This window comes from Passer montanus, unplaced genomic scaffold, assembly GCF_014805655.1.
Source record: "Passer montanus isolate IOZ18808 unplaced genomic scaffold, ASM1480565v1 scaffold79, whole genome shotgun sequence".
Classification (NCBI taxonomy): Eukaryota; Metazoa; Chordata; class Aves; order Passeriformes; family Passeridae; genus Passer; species Passer montanus.
In genome coordinates, this window is record NW_024373145.1 from 1,510,256 (window position 1) to 1,527,109 (window position 16,854).

The following is a 16,854-nucleotide window of genomic DNA, read 5'->3' on the forward strand; positions in this document are numbered from 1 at the left end:
CACTCCTGACATGATTTTAAACAACTGTGTTTCTCCAAGGAACTTTTCTTCCTTCTTTTAAGGGATGGGAGTTGTGCTTATGAGGCAACACAAAGACAAAACCAAAGCCCAGCGTCACCTTCCGCTGCTGGGTGCTCATGGAGGCAGCCCAGCCTGCTAGGCTGGATATACAGGAAAAAGGTGAATTGCTGCTTCTCTCCCCCAGCCTGGGGTGGAGAGATGAAGGCAGCAGTGAAACAAGTGCTCCAAGCACATTTGATTGCTTGTCATGACCTTGTTACACAGGTCCTTTTGGAACGCCTCTTGGTGGCTAGAAGTCACACACACAGATATATATACACACCCACAGACCCTGCTTTGCAGCTGGGATCCCTACTAGTACTTTCCTAGTATCTGCATTATTTGCATTTTGGTGGTGCTTAAGCTAACACTTCTCCCTGGTCATCTGTGGCAGGCTGAGATCCTCACGCTGTGTGGCAGGGAACAGGAGGCTCGGATGGATGCTGAAACACAGAGCCAGGGGAGCACAGAGCAGCTGGTGGAGCAGCTTTTCTCTTTAGCTGAGGAGAAAAGGGACAGGGAGAAGCCTTCACCCGTGACAGATGGGTTCCATGAGAAGAGCATGGCAAGAAGTCAAAGCTGAGCCCTGCCTTGGATATTTGGAAACAAACCATTTATGTGGTAAGTCAGTCTCAAATGATTAAAATGGGGATAAAAGGAGTTCTCATGGAAAAGTTATCTGAGGCAGCAGTAGTGACATTTTCTGTCTTAGGTCTAGGGTTTCACACAGATGTCCAGAAAGAATATCTAAAAATATCACACCAGCATAGTACAATAATTTATGTGCACATTAATACAGAACACAACATGGTCTAATTAAAGCAAAAAAATCTATTACACAAGCTGACCTTCAAATAAAAAGAAATTTATTAGCTCTGCACTTACATATTCTCAATCTGACTTTGGAATGCTTTGAATTGTTTCAGTGTACACAGTGAAGAAATTGTTTCTTCTTGACACAAACGTACCAATCTTGCATCTGTGGCATGCCTGAAATTTATTTCAGCGGCACCATGTCCTGGAAAATAGGTACAAAATGTGCAAATGCAGCACTGGCTGTTCTGTTTGGGCTGAGCTGGATGGTTTTGGGCAAGTAGCTCCTCTCAGTGCCTCAGTGTATGTCAAGTGGAATTACACAGGCTCCCCTGGAAAGCAAATTGACAGCCCTAGATGAAAACTTCCATGAGAATTAGACAGCATCTCCACTATCCACTAATGAGCATTCACACACTTGTCTGTGTAAGTGAAATGCTAGAAAATTAGATGCTAAAACACACCAGTGGTTCTCAATCTGACCACAAAACTGAGATACTACATCTCCTGTCTTGAGTCCCCTATCACTCCATCTCAGTAATTCAGGAAAACTGTCCCACTTCCAGAGCTGAGATTACTGGAGTTGCACAAAACTAAATCCATTCCTCATCCAATGAATGGGGGAAAAAAACCCAGGCTTTAAAACCATTCCTGACCAGTACCCAAAAAAAGTTGTCGTTTCTTTTACATATATTCATGATTTTCCTGAATCCACAGGTTCTTTTGCAAGAAGACCTGGGATTTTTTTTTTTCTCCTGCTGTAGAGCTGTCACAATACACAAGTTTTCTTTCATCAACTACCAGAGCAGCCTGTTATTCATTAAAATCTGTGCTGGATTCCCTGCATTAGGGTCTGCTAAGCCATGGTTCAGAGATTGTCACCCTGTGCTAGTGCAACATGGTGGAGTGTTGTTGTCTCATGAGCCTGCAGAGGAATGGCCAAGGCAGTGGAAAAAACTCGTGCTTTGCTCAGGCATCTGGCTTTTTTGGGAGCTGGCCCGCTGGGAAGGGATCATTGAGGGAGAGCATCACTCAGCAGCTCGGGGCTGTGTTGCAGGGATTTGCCTCCCGCCCACTGCAGGTACCTGACACTGCCTTGCCCGCCCTCCCTTTCTCTCCATCCGCCCCTGAATTTGCAGAGCAGCAGCTCCCGGCAGCCCTTCCCAGCTGGACCACCACAGTTTTTCTTCCCCAGTGCCAGTGGTCACTGAGGCAGGGACAGAGCAGGGAGCTCCACCACAGCCTTGGCTGCTGCTCCCATTGGTGCTGTCTGGGATTTAATTATCCTGATTGAAAGGCCCCTGCTCATGTGTTCTGTGCTCTGACAGTGCTTCAGGCTGTGTATGTGTAAATGGAAAATAAACTATAAGATACTATGAACAACTTCAAAAGCTCAGGCACAGCTGCTTGATCCCTGACAAAGAGTGGACAGATTATACTCTTCATTCCCAACCAGGAGAAGAAACATCAGGATTGCAGAAATAAAGAAGTTTCACAAGGAAGAGTCCTGGCCAAGCAGACAGAGATCTGCAGCACTGCTGGGAACAGAACAAAATGTACAGGATTTGTTAAAGTGGATAGGCCTTGGATTATGACAATCACAGGTGTTTTATTTTCAGTTCTATTTATTGCCTTCAGATAAAAGGGAAAAAAACCAGTTGGCTTTGTCTCTTTGTTTCACACCTGAGCACCAGCTTCTTGGGATATTATCCCACTCCATGGGCGCAAAAGATCTAGCAGGAGGTCCTTCTACCAGTGTCTCTTACTCCATTTTAGGGTTCAGCCTTTCGCTGTGGCAGATGAAGAATTCTATCCCTGTTATAAGCTAGACTTCCTGCCCTGCCCATGTGAAGGGTGTCTGGTGCACCTCAGCAGCAGCAGCAGCAGCAGATGCTCCCATGCATCAGTGATTCCTCATGGTGCAGGAGCATCATGAGAACAGGGGCTTGGCCTCAGTGCAGGCAGGTGACACCACCCATCTTGGTCCAACAGCCACACTGAAAATATTCCTCAGCCATGACCCAAAGATTTTTATTACTACTTAGTAATGCTTTTCCTAAGAATTGGCATGCTTCCTCTGACTCCTAGCCCTTGCAGTACAAGGAAGCACAACCAAGCCTGAGTGCACATCCCATGTCTCACTGCTGCCATCCTCCTCCGTGCCTGCCAGGCCCTGGGTGTGCACTCCAGTGTGTCCATTGCCTCTGCTGCACCCCCTGCAGGAGCTATGAGGAGAGGGACAGGGACACTTCACTCCATCTGGTGTGAGCCAAGGAGTGGAATGAAGCTGTGTGAGCTCTCAGTGCCCACTCTTGGCACAGACAAACTTAAAGCAAGGGTTGAAACCAATCCTGACTTAAATCCCTGTGCATTTTGCTCTCATGCACCTTTTTCTTGTCCTATCAATCACTCTTTCCACCACTTGACATTTTGCTAGCTAATGAAAAATATGTCTGGCCATCTTCCAAGGGAGACTCAATAGAACAACCTTTTCCATTTACTATATGCAGAGGGAAAAGGTGACTGTCACATTCACATTCTCTGAAAAATCCCTTCACCTGGGATTTTTCTCCTGGTAAACTGAGACGCCTCAGAGAAAAAGAAAAACAATAATTATCTCATTTGCTTCTCCTGTGTTTTGCTCCATTGGAATGTGTTTGGAGATTGTTTGCCAACAGGTGATTGTTTCATTGGTTTCTGGTGTGAATTGTTTTGTCTCAATGGCAAATCAGTGCCAAGCTGTGTTGGGACTCTGAAAAGAGTAATGAGTTTTTCATTCTTATCTTTTTAGCATTCTGTAAGTATCCTTTCTGCATTCTTTAGTATAGTATAGTATAGTATAGTATAGTATTCTTTAATATAATATAGTATCTTAAAATAATAAATTTGCCTTCTGAGAGCAGGGAGTCAGATTCATCGTTCCTTCCTGCCACAAGTCACCCTGCAAACACAATAGGTGACACTCATTTTAGAAACATCCAAGTGTCTCCTGTTGAAGTGTCCCTTCACAGAGGGGTAGGCTTGAGGAGAATACCTTTTGTTGGCCAATCTAGCCATGAACTGCATCTTCAAAATGGAGATTTTTATTTTTGAATGCTTTCAGTTCAGCATTCAGCACGGCACTCTTCAATTGTGCTGCTCAGTAAGGAATCTGTCCTCACTGCAGACCACATTTCTACCACTGCTTGTTAAAATTGTGTCAATACTGACCAGGAAGAAGAAAACTTCCTCTGCAAGTGAACTATCGAGTTATTGCAAAACAGATAGTGGAGAAATGACTATGAGTTCTTGAAGACTCACATCAATTTGTTAGCTTGTAAGCATCTGTAACTAACAAGATCTTTATGAGCTGGTGGTACTGCTCTTTCAATCACTACTACAAAGTTTCTTTAAAGCAAAACAAAATTAGACTGGAGAAAAATGTTCCACAGTACTACTAATAAATATTTAATTGGATTCAAGAGGAAATAAAGCAAATTCACCTGAGGAATAAAGACTATCCACTCATGCCAAGAAAATCCTCAGCAGTACAGATTCCTCTTTCAAAATGCAAGCAATGCATTTCTAACAAGCAGATCCTATTCCTTCACCAAAGGGAGAAAGGGAGAAGCCGGCAGACATTTCAACAAAAACATCACCAACACAGAAGTATCTGGTTCAGTGCATGTCAGAATTGCTTGTGCCTGGGTGCCTCAGGGTGGCTCATGGAGAGCTTTGAAGCACAAGGGACTTTCTTGAGATGTCCTCTGTCATTCAGGGAGTTGTCACCTGCAAATGAACACACTTCAGGAGAGAAAGGGAGATTAAACAAAGAGAAGAAAACCCCAAACCACCCATTTTCAAGAAGCACCTTGAAAATTGAAAACCTGGATATTATGTGCCTGTTGTTTGGAAACACCCAAACTAAGGCTGAATGTGTGTGTGTAGCTTCCTTTTTGCCCAGCAATTTTCTCTGACTACCCTGTAAAACTGTTCAAAGGCCTCAACTTTGCAGTAAGAAAAAGAGGGATTGGATCATCCCAGTGGCTCTTATTGTTTTCACTTTGTCTTAATTTTATCTTTTTTGTTTTTAGAATTTCATTTCTTCAATTCCCTATCATGTCGCCTTTCTTCCCTGATTTTGGAATTTTAGTGGGAATAATTTTGGCAAATTTCTGTCCTTTTTACAGCACCTCATTTGATTTCAGTAGATTTGTAGTCAGTCCATTTGCAAATTTTCTGTGTTTGTTCAATTGAATTTTATTTGATCATATCTCCTTGCCAGAGAGTTTGTTCCACTTTGTTGTCACTTTGTCCAATTCAGAAGAATTTCTTTTCAGGGAAGGGAGCGACATCTTGCCATTTCAATGAAGATCAGTTGGGATCACCTTTTGTCTTGAGTGAACATTTCTCTTTATTACAGATTTATCACCAGTCACTTTTTAATCACCAACAACATTTTCCCTAGCAATGGGCACATCAGTTAATTCATTAATGTGGGAAGAAATTTGGTTCCCCCACCCACTATTCTGTTTTTCTTGCAAAGACAATAAAAAAGGTGTTTAAACCCAGTCTTTTGTCTGTATTTATCTCCATAACAACAGCTGGAAACTTATTTATCCTGGCAGCAGAGTGGGGTGCAGCTGGCCAGGCTGGTGTGCCCCATGCAGCTCCCAGGCCCCTGCTGGTGTCTGGTGCACAGAAGGGATATACAACTAAAGCTTTTTCATTACGACAGCAAATCAGCCCTTCAGGCTGGGAATTTCTCTTGGCTGAAGATGGGCTACACAAGAAATTGACATATTTCACTAAATCATATACAGGAGAATAGTCCCATCTCAGTTCTCCAAGAGGAGGTGCAGTAGGTTCTGGAAATGTTTAACACCAACCACCATCCATTTCCACCACACAGCACAACCTGTTTTCTGCAAGCATGTTCAGGGACTGCTACTGTTTAGCAGTGCTGTAAAAAAAAAAAAATCCACATTTAATTGCAGCAGGCTATTTATGAACCTGTACTTTCATAGCCAGGTGTGCAGCAAAACAAATGATGGTGGTCACTGCTTCTTCCTGGGAGGGTTCAATCTCTCCTACATTACACTTCTGTAGACAAATATTTGGAAAGAAAACCACACAAGCCTCAGGAGACCTTGGAGAGGGCAGGAGATGAACATCCCACCTATGGCTTGTGCAGCTTCTCCTCATGCTGCCCTATTCCCCACAGCCATCCTGCCCACCCCTGGGCTGAAGGGCAGAGCCCGAGTCCCCATCACTCTGTCCACACCACCACTGGGCACTGGGCACCACTGGGAGACACTGTACCTGGCCTTGGCAACAGCCTGCCTTTTGGCCTTTTGGTTTTTGTCAGGAGGGAGTGGGAAGAAGGGAGGAGAAGCAGCCTGTGAGGAGCAGGCACAGCTCATACACATTTGTATAGCGAACACCACTTCTCCCTCACTCAATTTGTGAGCCCTCTGATGAGGCAGGGGATGAAGAAGGATGGTGAAGGACAGAAAGTTGTTCCTCCCATGGGGGCAAGCACAGTGCTTTGTCCAAAAAAAAAAAAAAGAAGAAGAAAATAAATTCAGCATTAAATTCAGCATTTGTGCAGGATGACCCAAATTTCTCTTTTAAAATATGCATGAAGCTTTAATCTTGTTCTTTCCCCTGACATATCATTTAAATTCAGAGCAATGAAGGTGTCTATATCCTGGCAGACACTCAGCCCCTTTCATTCCAGGTATTCATAAAATATTTCACACACTAAGGATGGCTGACACTACAAAGAGCAATTCCTACATAACTGTAGAAGGTATTATGATAGCATTGACATTTGTATATTATTTGGCAATATTTATTTTTTTTAATGCCAGGGCAGAAGAGGAAAAAAGGAAGAAAAAATAGTATTGAACACGAGTACAAACAAGTACACATGAAGTACCTAAGCCTTCACCCTGTGAGCTGCTGACAAAATATAATCTGCTTGCTCTACACATTCATGACTGACATTTCTCTTTTTCAGGCACCACTTGAGTAGCCCAGCTGGGGTTGCAGCAGTCCACTCTGCCTGTCTCAAAGCACCACCAAAGCCACGAAAAAAACTTACTATAAGATAAGCCACCACAGCTGGACCATGAGACAAGCACGGAAGGGAGGAATTTGCAAGAGGAAGGTGCTGACTCCAGGCCTGATGGTGAGACCTGAGGTGAGATCATGAGGCTCTCCATCACTCCTCGTAGCTTTCAGGAACTCTTCAATTTCTCCACGTACTACACACATTACCTGGGCAGCATACACATTTGTAAAGCAGAGGAGAGAGGAGCTCTGAACTGGTAAGACTGTCTTGACACGTCTAAGTCCAGCCTGTCTAGCCCCCCATAACCATGATCCAAAACCATGATCTGAAATCCATTAATTAAAAATCTGCTCTCTTGCCTCAGTGTCATTGAAATGCAAATCTCAGCAAAACATGGAGTCTAAACGGATGATTTCCCCTTTCAACCACACAATGGTGCCATTCTTAGAGAACAATTTGTTTGACACAAAGCACCCAGGCTCTGGAGACCTCAAAATCTACCAGCACTTAAGCTTATGAATGTTAAAATTGTCACATCAAAACATGAGAAATTAATTGCTACTAACTGCAGGACTTGTCTGATGCACTCAATTTAAATATAATTTTAATTGCTCATTTAGCAGAGTTTTACATGGGAAATCATTGTAGCAACACCTTTATGATAGCAAATATTTGCAGGAGCTTCAGCAAAAAAACACACTGCTGCTGAAATAATGTTTGGAACAGCACAGAATTTGTGAGATGCGATAATTTTAAACAAAATTTCTGTCTGAACAGAACCAGAAATAGCCAACTGTTTCATTTTTCAACGCATAACACCAAAAACTGAAGTGTCTGAATTGCTAAATATCAATATTTCAAAAAGTCCACTGCAAATAAAAATAAAAAAATCTGGCATAAATAATACATTTACAATTATAATATATGATGTATAAATATGTAACATAAGTGCATGTATATGTATACATAAGTAATTATGTAGGCACAAAAATGCCTAATTAAAAAAAAAAAATCAAACCAACAATCCAACCACTTGGGACATGGTTTAGAGATTTCTGGCAAAAAATATAAAGATGCTTGAGTATGTATACAAAAAGCACATTCCAGTTTGATCTTTGATCATTCTGTATTTCTTATATCTAATAGACTTTTCTTATTTTAAGGACAGCTCTTCTAAAGTTCTTGAGTTTCTCCAATGCAAGTTCTTTGCACTTTATCTTAGAGAGAACTGAACCACGTGAATCAAAAAACTGAGAACAAAGGCCCTAACCCAGTGTGCTTCTTATCAGTGTGGCCCTTGGAGTTCCAATAAGCTTTTAAAGTGTTAGGAAGCACCACAAATGTGTCCTACAGGCAGATTGTCTGCTTGACCTAATGCTCACAGTCACTTTTTGTGAGGACAGGGATGAAGCAAACAGAGAGCAGTGATTCCAGCCTTCCAGAAACAACCTGCCACGGCAACAGAGACCTTCTGGGTGGAACTGTGGCAGTGCTAAAGGAATACAGGACAAGACCAGTGAAAAGTTGCCATAGAGCTCCTAGCCAACGCCAGCTCTGTTCCAAGAAAAATAGAACAGCTGTCAATCTCTGACTGATGACATCTCGCATCAGAGACACGGTGTAATTCTTTAAATTCTACTTCAAAACTTCTGGGACTTTTTTTGACTTCTGAGAAGCAGGAAGTAGATCAGAGCAAATTCACCTGTGGTGTAAACCTATTTATTTCACTCGATTTAGATTAGATATGAAATTGGTTCCTACTAGGATTTTAAATTATGATTAGATTTGAAATGTCACTATCAGGCTTCTGAAAAGCAAGTAGAAAGGAAGTGGTGCTGAGCCACCTGGAGAGCAGCCATCCATCTTCCTGAAAGAAAATCATTAAATTCTTCGACCAGAAACCTATCAAGGTAGAAGACTTCTAACAGAAGGACTTCTAAACTTCTGGGTGTCATACTTTCTCTCCCTGAGAGTGGCAGGACTTGCCAAATTTCATTCTAGCCAGCATATAAGAATTGGACTGTGTGTCCAATGATCTGTGGCATCCGTACAAGACCTGTAACAGCCACTGCTTGGAGGAGGGCAGTAATTTCTCTCTTCAGTGCTGCAGCTGGCTGACAAGTTTGTGACACCATTCCAGCTGTTCAGCAGCTCTCCAGGTAGTATAAAATGTGCAGAGGCTCTTGTGGCATGAACATCTTCAGCCCTGACACCAGCCTTTGTCCAGTCTCAACCAGGTAGCTCTCACCACTTCAGTGGTGCTCATCAGTGGCACCGGTGGGAAGGAAATGCAGTTTTGATTTATTTAGAGAGTTACTCAGCATGATCTAGACTGAAATGTCCTTCTTTGCATTGTAAATGAATCCTTGTGGGGAGAGGAAAATATTAAGACCTAGTGACTCTCTCCCTGTACCCCTGAACCTTGTCTGCAAACATATTCTACTTTAGCAGCAAACAGAAACAATGCTAAATCTTTAAAAATTTGATAAAACTCCTACCTTTAAAGTCCTATGAAACTACTACACACCCTAAGCTTTTCTGACAGGCAGTATTGGAAACTTGGTTTCAGCAACTCCTTTGACAAAAATCAAAATTAATTGCCTTTCTTGTGCCAGCAGACTGTTACATTTACTTCCCACACTGACAAAGATTAGGAGTGCTTTGGTGTGGACACCTTTCCCCAGGTGATGTCATTGTGGATTTGTGCTAAGCTCCATGTTTCATTACCAGTGTCCAGCCTCACTTGCAATACAAAGTATTCAAGTGCCCAGCCATGATCCACCTTCCCTTTCCCACAAAACAGCAGCCTGTGCTGCACAGCAGCTTAGTGAGCTCTGGATTCAGATCTAAGCTTACTCACAGCTGGCTTGTGAGCAGCAACAGAGATGTTTTTCTTGCCTGAATTCTATTTTAACCTTGCAGAGTGCTGTTCAGTGGGTGCATCTCCTCTGAGTGCTGGGTGGATGGTAATGAAATGTTCTGGAGGCACAACTGCCCCAGAAGGCCCCAAGGGCAAAATGGATTGTCTGGGAAAGAGTGCACAGTGGGCATGTGGGAATGCTGGGGGGACAGGAGCAAAAGGGGAAACACTGTTCCATCAAAGTTTGGGTGAGTAAGTTTTCAAAACATATTTAGGGGCTGACAAATTATAGGATCAATATTTGGGCTAGATGTTTTTAAAAATTCCTTCAAAGTTTTTCCAATTTGACCCTCATAAAAATGAAAGCTTTCCCATAACCCATGATAGGAGAAATTTTTGAGGTTAGTGTTTAGTTCTGTTTTGAAACAGCTCAGTGGTGTTTTGTAACAATTCAGCAGTAGTGTCTAGTACACTGGAGCAGTATTATCACACTATTTCAAAGAGAGTTATGAGGTAGATAAAAGCAGGGATAAATTCATGCCTGGAGTCATATGCAGCTTTCCAGGGTGGCAAGGAGAGTAGTGGAAAAGTTAAAATCAAATCCACAGACAAAAGGCAATACTATTTTACCTCATTATTCTTAAATTTAAAGGATTGTGGTAAAGATATTCACCTAAAGAATCAATCTTGTCAGGAAAACAAAAAACCTTATCCTCTTCTCTAGGCATCTGCTTCTAAATGCAGGAAACCTGGCTATGTGTGACTTTGTTCTGGCCAAGAAAAATTTCTCTGATTAGGCTAGCAAACAGGAAGTAAAGTACAGACTTGTCCTAAGAGGAAAATTAGAAGATGCTAGGTCAAGTTAAAGAAATCTTTTATCCAAGTGCAAGACAGAGGTTCCTATTGCACCTGTGTATGAAACACCATGTAGGCAGTTTCTGTTTGCTTTTAATTTGATCCATTTTCATCTTTCACTTTGCAGTCTCAAACCCATTACTAAATTTCAGACAGGGTGCAAATCACTGGAACCAGGCACCTGTGAGTTTTTTTTCCCCAAAAGAGATCAGAAGCAAGCACAGAGAAGCCTAGAAGTTGAGATGTATTAATTAGTCCTTCCAGTGGCAACCTTATCCAGAAGATGTCACCAAAGCACAAGTAGTGCTCATAGTCCCTGGAACAATGAACATAAATGGAAGGACTTTGGACTTGTACAAAAACCATTGAAAAATCAAGAAGGATGTTGAGAGAACACCTCAAATGTGTTCTCAAGACACAGCAAAATCTAGATGGTTGGGCAAGGTGAAACCAGTGCCTGGAGCAAAGGCTCTCAGGCTTTAGAGATCTTGATCTATCACAGCAGTGATATGGACACTGCTGCAACCTCAAGCAGATCAACAATTTCCAGATTATATCAGAGAGGTTTAAAATAATTTCACTTTTTTGTGACAGCTGAATGCAGGTATGAGCCAGCATGACTTATCCTGATTAATGCACTCTGGTTCAGAGCAGATCCTATTGCAGGAAAAGGTTCAACATAAAGAACACAAACCAGGACATCAGGCAGTAGGAATTGTCCTGAGCCTTGAGCCTTGTGTTTAGGAGTTTTCTTGACCCTCTCTGGCAGCAGGAGGTGAGCCCCATTCCATCATGTTTATCCTTCTCTAAGAAGAAACCCAAACAAATCCACCTGATAATGGCAAAATTCGCAGGTGCTCTAGGACTGACAGTGTGTTGGAGTGCATCAGCACCTGAGTACCTCTCTCCACAGACCTCCCTGACAAACGTGTTCTAGGAGCAATTAGAGCATGAATAACAAAGCTTTTAAACTCAACAGACCCTTATTCAGATATTGTTTACACCATTTTGAGCAGAGGGTTAAAAGTAAGACTTGCTTCAGTGGTATTTGTGGTATTATGGGAAAAGATTTTGTAAGAGGTACTCCTAGGAAATTGTGCATAATAGTTACATAATGTGAGAAATCACATTCTCATAACATCATTTGGCAGGTTTAGCCTTATTTCTAGGAAACAGGCTAAAGGAAATGGTGTCCTTTCAGATTCCGTATTAATCAAAACAATGTAATGAGACCAGGTCTACACTAAAAAGTAATCTGAAGGTATATCTATATGGATTTCTAGTATTCTGAAGCAAACTGTAGTCTAGATAATTTTTGTTATATTATATACACACACACACACACACACACACACACACACACACACACACACACTATTAGGAATAGTCCATATCCATAATTAGATTTTCAATCAACCCAATGCTGTAAGGAAGTCTTCCATAAAAAACAATGCCACTTTAAAGTCTGTACATCTAGCACCTGCATCCAAAACATTTTTCAATTTCTAAAAATTTACAAAAAATAATTCAACAAGTAATGAGGTAAAAAGAGAACTTCTTTAAAGGCAGAAATAATTTGGGTTTCAAAAAATGAATATCATGCTTCTTGGCTGAAGAAATTCAAACTAAAGACAGGGATCTTAAAAAAAATCAACCTGTGGCACCTAGCCTTGCTGCTCATGTCTGAATAATCAAGCCACTGCTCTGTTTCAGATAAAAAGAAACTGTTTCCTTAGCAATCTCAGAAAGTTAAAAACCACAGCAACAGAAGAGGTTTAGCTGCATGCTCATGCTCAAAGCAGTAACAAAACTGCTGTTCTACTACCTTGTCAGATCCCAAGTAATGGCAAACAGACAAAATCAGCATCTTAGACACCCCATAGTCCTGAAGTGCCCTACAGGGTGTAGGCTCAACAAGGTAAGAGGGTCAGGAAGTTAAAAGCACTCCTGGGAGAAATCAGCTGTCTTGTAATTCTCCAGTCTTGTGGCAAGGACCTGCCTGCTTCAGAGAATCCTTTCCAGAAAGCTCCTCCGATTTGCCTCTCTCTGTGAAAAAGGGATTTGCTTTCTATTTCTCTAAGTGAGAATAAGCAGAAGTGGAAGGAGTGGAGCAAGCTGATTTTTTTAGCATAAGCTAAAACTGGACATGAGGTCTGGTTATGAACAAAGATCCTTCTGTTTGTCACACTTTAAGAAGGTCATAAAGCTTTGCTTAAGGGTAAATTGACATCAAAAGCCAATGCTTGATTAGGCATAATTTGGGAGATTAGGCAATGTAAAGAGGCATCCATCCTTTCTGTGTAGAGCAAAATCACAATTTCAGCCTCTGGGAATCTCTGTCTGCAGGTCTACCAGCCAATAAATCACTGGAAATGCACAGGCTTTTTATTACAACAATCCTCCTCCATTACATAAACTCATTTCTTTCTCGCTTTGTCATAAGCTAAAAGAGGATGCTTGACAATAAACACGATTGTAATTTATTTGCTGCTGTTTGTGCAAAACCTCCCTGGTTACACAGACACCTGGACAACCAGGATGATTAGGAAGTAAGATGATATTAACCAGGCAGAACCAGCATGGTTCAACTAGGTAACTGAGGAGATATTTACAGTTTTCAATTTGAATAAGATTTCATTGTATACTTCTGTGAGCAAAGATACTTACAGAGAAATTAAAACAAGTCAAGTGATGCTAAAACCCACTTTTCCCTCTTTTGGTAATTTGCAAGTAGATCCAGATTCTATTCTGTGTAGACATTACAGTTGGCCTTGATGGTAGACCCCAAGACTAGGTTTTTTTTTAAAGAACTTCCAAATGCAGCTGGGAGCTACTGTAAACTATGAAACTATGTGCAGTTGAAAAATCCCATTTTATTTCACATATTAATCTACTCTACTGTATTTTCAGCCTGTGCTTAGTAGAGTTTGCAGGTTGTTATAGCAGTTAAAAAGTCCTAATGAAGGGAAAATTACTAGTTCTTTACACCCAATTTTATATTCTGAACTGTTGTCTATATTCCTAGAGGATATGATATTACATACTGCTCCTTTATGATGTTTTATCACACATAGCTGCCTGTTCAGATTTCTTATACTCTAAGGAGTTACAGTCTTGGAGTTTCTGTAGCTGGTCTACCCACAGGACAGACTGTTTAAAAATGGCATGGAAAATGTAAGTAAATAAGTGTACCTTTAACTCAGAGCTTTCCTTCTTGAGGAGGATGCATTATAACTGATGTCAGTTTCTTTTCTGAGTGGAATTGAAATCTCATTGCAGGGAACAAAAGAGACACTTCAAAGCCACACTATTGTGGTGATGGTGATCTACTGCCAAATTTGGCACTGGTTCCAGGAGCAGAGATTTGAGCTGACATGTCACAATGCCATTTAAATTAATTTGGCATCAAACATCAGAAAGGTTTGTCATCACCTTCCTGTAGCACAAGTACAGCAGTCTGACAGACACAGTAAAGGCTGTGGCATTTTTCTCTGTCAACCTGGGTTCTCAGTGTTCATTTTTCAAACATACCTCTGTTATCTATGTTGCTCTGCTGGAGCTCTTGGAGGGTGCAGAGACAGTTCCTACTCAAAACACAGTGGGTATGAGGCTGGGTGAGCTCTGCCTCCTGGTCCTGGCTGTACAGCCTGCTCCCTTAGCTGAGGCATCATAGCAGTGATCAGAAATAGCAGAACTGAGGGTGATATGAGAAGAATCTGTCTTTCGCTGGTTAAGAATATTGGCAGTGTCTCTGATGAGATGTGGCTCTGACAATTGTCACCCCAGCAGCAGCAGCAGTACTTCTTACTCCAGGACTTTGCCCCTGAATCAGGAATTTTTCAGGTATTTTCTGTCAAAGTGCAGTGAGGAAAAAGAAGTCTGAGCAGCACCATAACTAATTAGAGATTACTGTTAGGAAAAATGGAAAAGAAGGTTAACTGAGCTCCTGTGACCATTCAGATGCTTAAGGTCTGGTAATTAGGATAGGCTGTGGATAACTCACAGGCTTAACCTGAAGTATATAGTTAAGTGCACGACTGGATGGAAGCCTGCATTGTCAGCCACTGAGACACTGGAGCATTCTAGAATTTCAGGCATTTTGTGGTACAGAATCCTCTCTACTAAAACCTGGAGCTTTTATGGGTCTGAACCTGTAATTTACTTTATAAGCAAATCAATGGAGAAATTTAGACTTCCATAATTTTCTCTTAGCGTGAGTGTAAGATGGTTTGAAATAAATCACAGCAAGCAGGAACATACTAGACAACCTATAGACTTTCATACTTCAACTTACACATCTGTCTTTAAAAAACCAAACAACGAAGCAGAAATATGCATGATTGTTAGTTTTTTAATTTGGTAAATGACAGCATAGTTTCATATAAAACAGAAAAAGAACCATGCTGATCAGCCACCCACACACTTTTTTTAAAGCTCTCCTGAATTGGATCAACATTTAGAAAGCACAGCAAGTACTGGCATTTAAGTGATATTATAAAAACAGTCAAGCTGTGATAGTGAATGCATATCCAGCCTTTGTATATTAGCTTCCCTATGCACACACAATGTTATGAAACACTGCTCAGAAATACAGGAATATGATTTTCATGGGAATTTCACAATCAGAAATCACCTCTTTCTTTACATACATGAGCAAAGCAGTTAAGCTCCCCCTCTCCCCAGCACCAGCTATTCATGGAGCTGCTCCTTCATCCTGTCTCTGATTGCACAGTTGTGCTGCCAGCCCAGCATCTGCATCTTCCAACGCAGAAGGCTGGCTCCAAGCTCCTGTGCACAGTCTACTTGGTCCTCCCACACCAGAACTGAAACTAAATTCAATCCTGACATAACTTGGGAACAGCTACAGCTATTGCCATGCTGTATCCCTGCCTCCGCCAAGGTTCATTTCTTTTTAGGTGATATCCTCTGCTTACAGAAAATTACAAATTAAATACTATAAATCCTTTGCAGGATTTTCTCAACACAAAAACATACTGTTGCCTTTTCATCCTTTTTCATATAAAAAGCAGCTGCATGAAAACAAGCTTGGGTTGGTTTTGTATTTCAGGTATCTCCAGAGCCACTGTCAGTTTCTTGTTCTGCTGCTCTAACTCTCGTTTAAAATTTAAAATTACAGTGTTTACATTCTTCTACACTGATTTTCAATGTAGTTTTATCTTGAAACACATACATACACAAAAACTCAGCTTTTAGGCTGGTTGAGATGCATTGCTATCCTTTGCAAGAACCCCAAGTGTTTAATGTTTTCCCTTTTTATTGCCAATTCGTCTTTAGCACCAGTCTGATCTTCTCCATTCAATGGGATGTTGTAGAGGTGAAGGGGAGGATGTTTTGCCTTGAATTTTCAATAGAGATTAAATTTAGTAATTCATTGTGATATCGTTACTGGTCCAGCAAGGGTAACCCTCATGAGATGCATTGCCCAGGAGTGTGAGCTGGCTTGCCTGCACCTCAGGCACCCCAAGGAGGGCATAATCTTCCCAAGAAGCCACCTCATGCCCTGCCCAAAACCTGAGCAGGAAAACTTAACACACACACACCTGCATTAGCATATGCAATCAACTTGAGTCTTCAATTCCCTCTTATTTCAAAGCTGGGATACTCACCTTAAAAATGGACTTACTGCAATTGTTTGGGTGATCAGCTTCCCACTGACATCCTTGTGCTTCCTTCTGGAGCACATTGCCTCCTAATGCTGAAGGTAATGATCAGGCTTTTCAGTGAAACCAGCCTTACTTTCAGTTTGCATCCCAGTGTCATTAGCATCAGAGCTGTTGTTGAGCTGTAAATCTGATTTCTTTGATCTGTATTTTTGCCTGCATAATCGAGAGACAGGCAAACACATGCCTGGTGAATGAGCAAGCTTTTATTCTGTCAGGGAATGCCGTGGCACGAAGCAAGGTTTTTGCAGCCCCTCATGTGAAGCCTCCAGAATATGGGAGTAGCACACCCTTGGCTGGCTGAGGAAGGAAGATGAACCCACCTGATGCTTTCTTTAAATAGAAGTGGTGATTCTTTCAGTGGAACACCAGATCCTATCATCTGCACTCAGGGCAGCATCCATCCACTCATTAGGTGACCCAGCAGGTTTGATCTGCTTGGGCTAAACAGGGACCATGCAATTCCTTTTGCTCAGAAGTGGAATTTAAAGCAGAGTTTAAAATTGCAGACCCAGAAAATTGATCTTAAA

At 41.6% G+C, this 16,854-nt stretch overlaps 1 long non-coding RNA gene across 2 annotated transcripts; it reads right to left on the reverse strand.

The window, feature by feature from the left end:
* Nucleotides 1-910: 910 nt before the first annotated feature.
* LOC120512850 lies at nt 911-15,420 on the reverse strand. Of its 2 annotated transcripts, none has more exons than XR_005630142.1 (4): nt 15,293-15,420; nt 6,959-7,134; nt 4,356-4,641; nt 911-2,411 (listed from the first exon to the last, which is right to left on the reverse strand). It is a non-coding gene; the product is annotated as an uncharacterized LOC120512850 (long non-coding RNA). The 2 variants fall into 2 exon arrangements; XR_005630143.1 differs by having other exon boundaries at nt 4,356-4,656.
* Between the last annotated feature and the right edge of the window lie 1,434 nt (nt 15,421-16,854).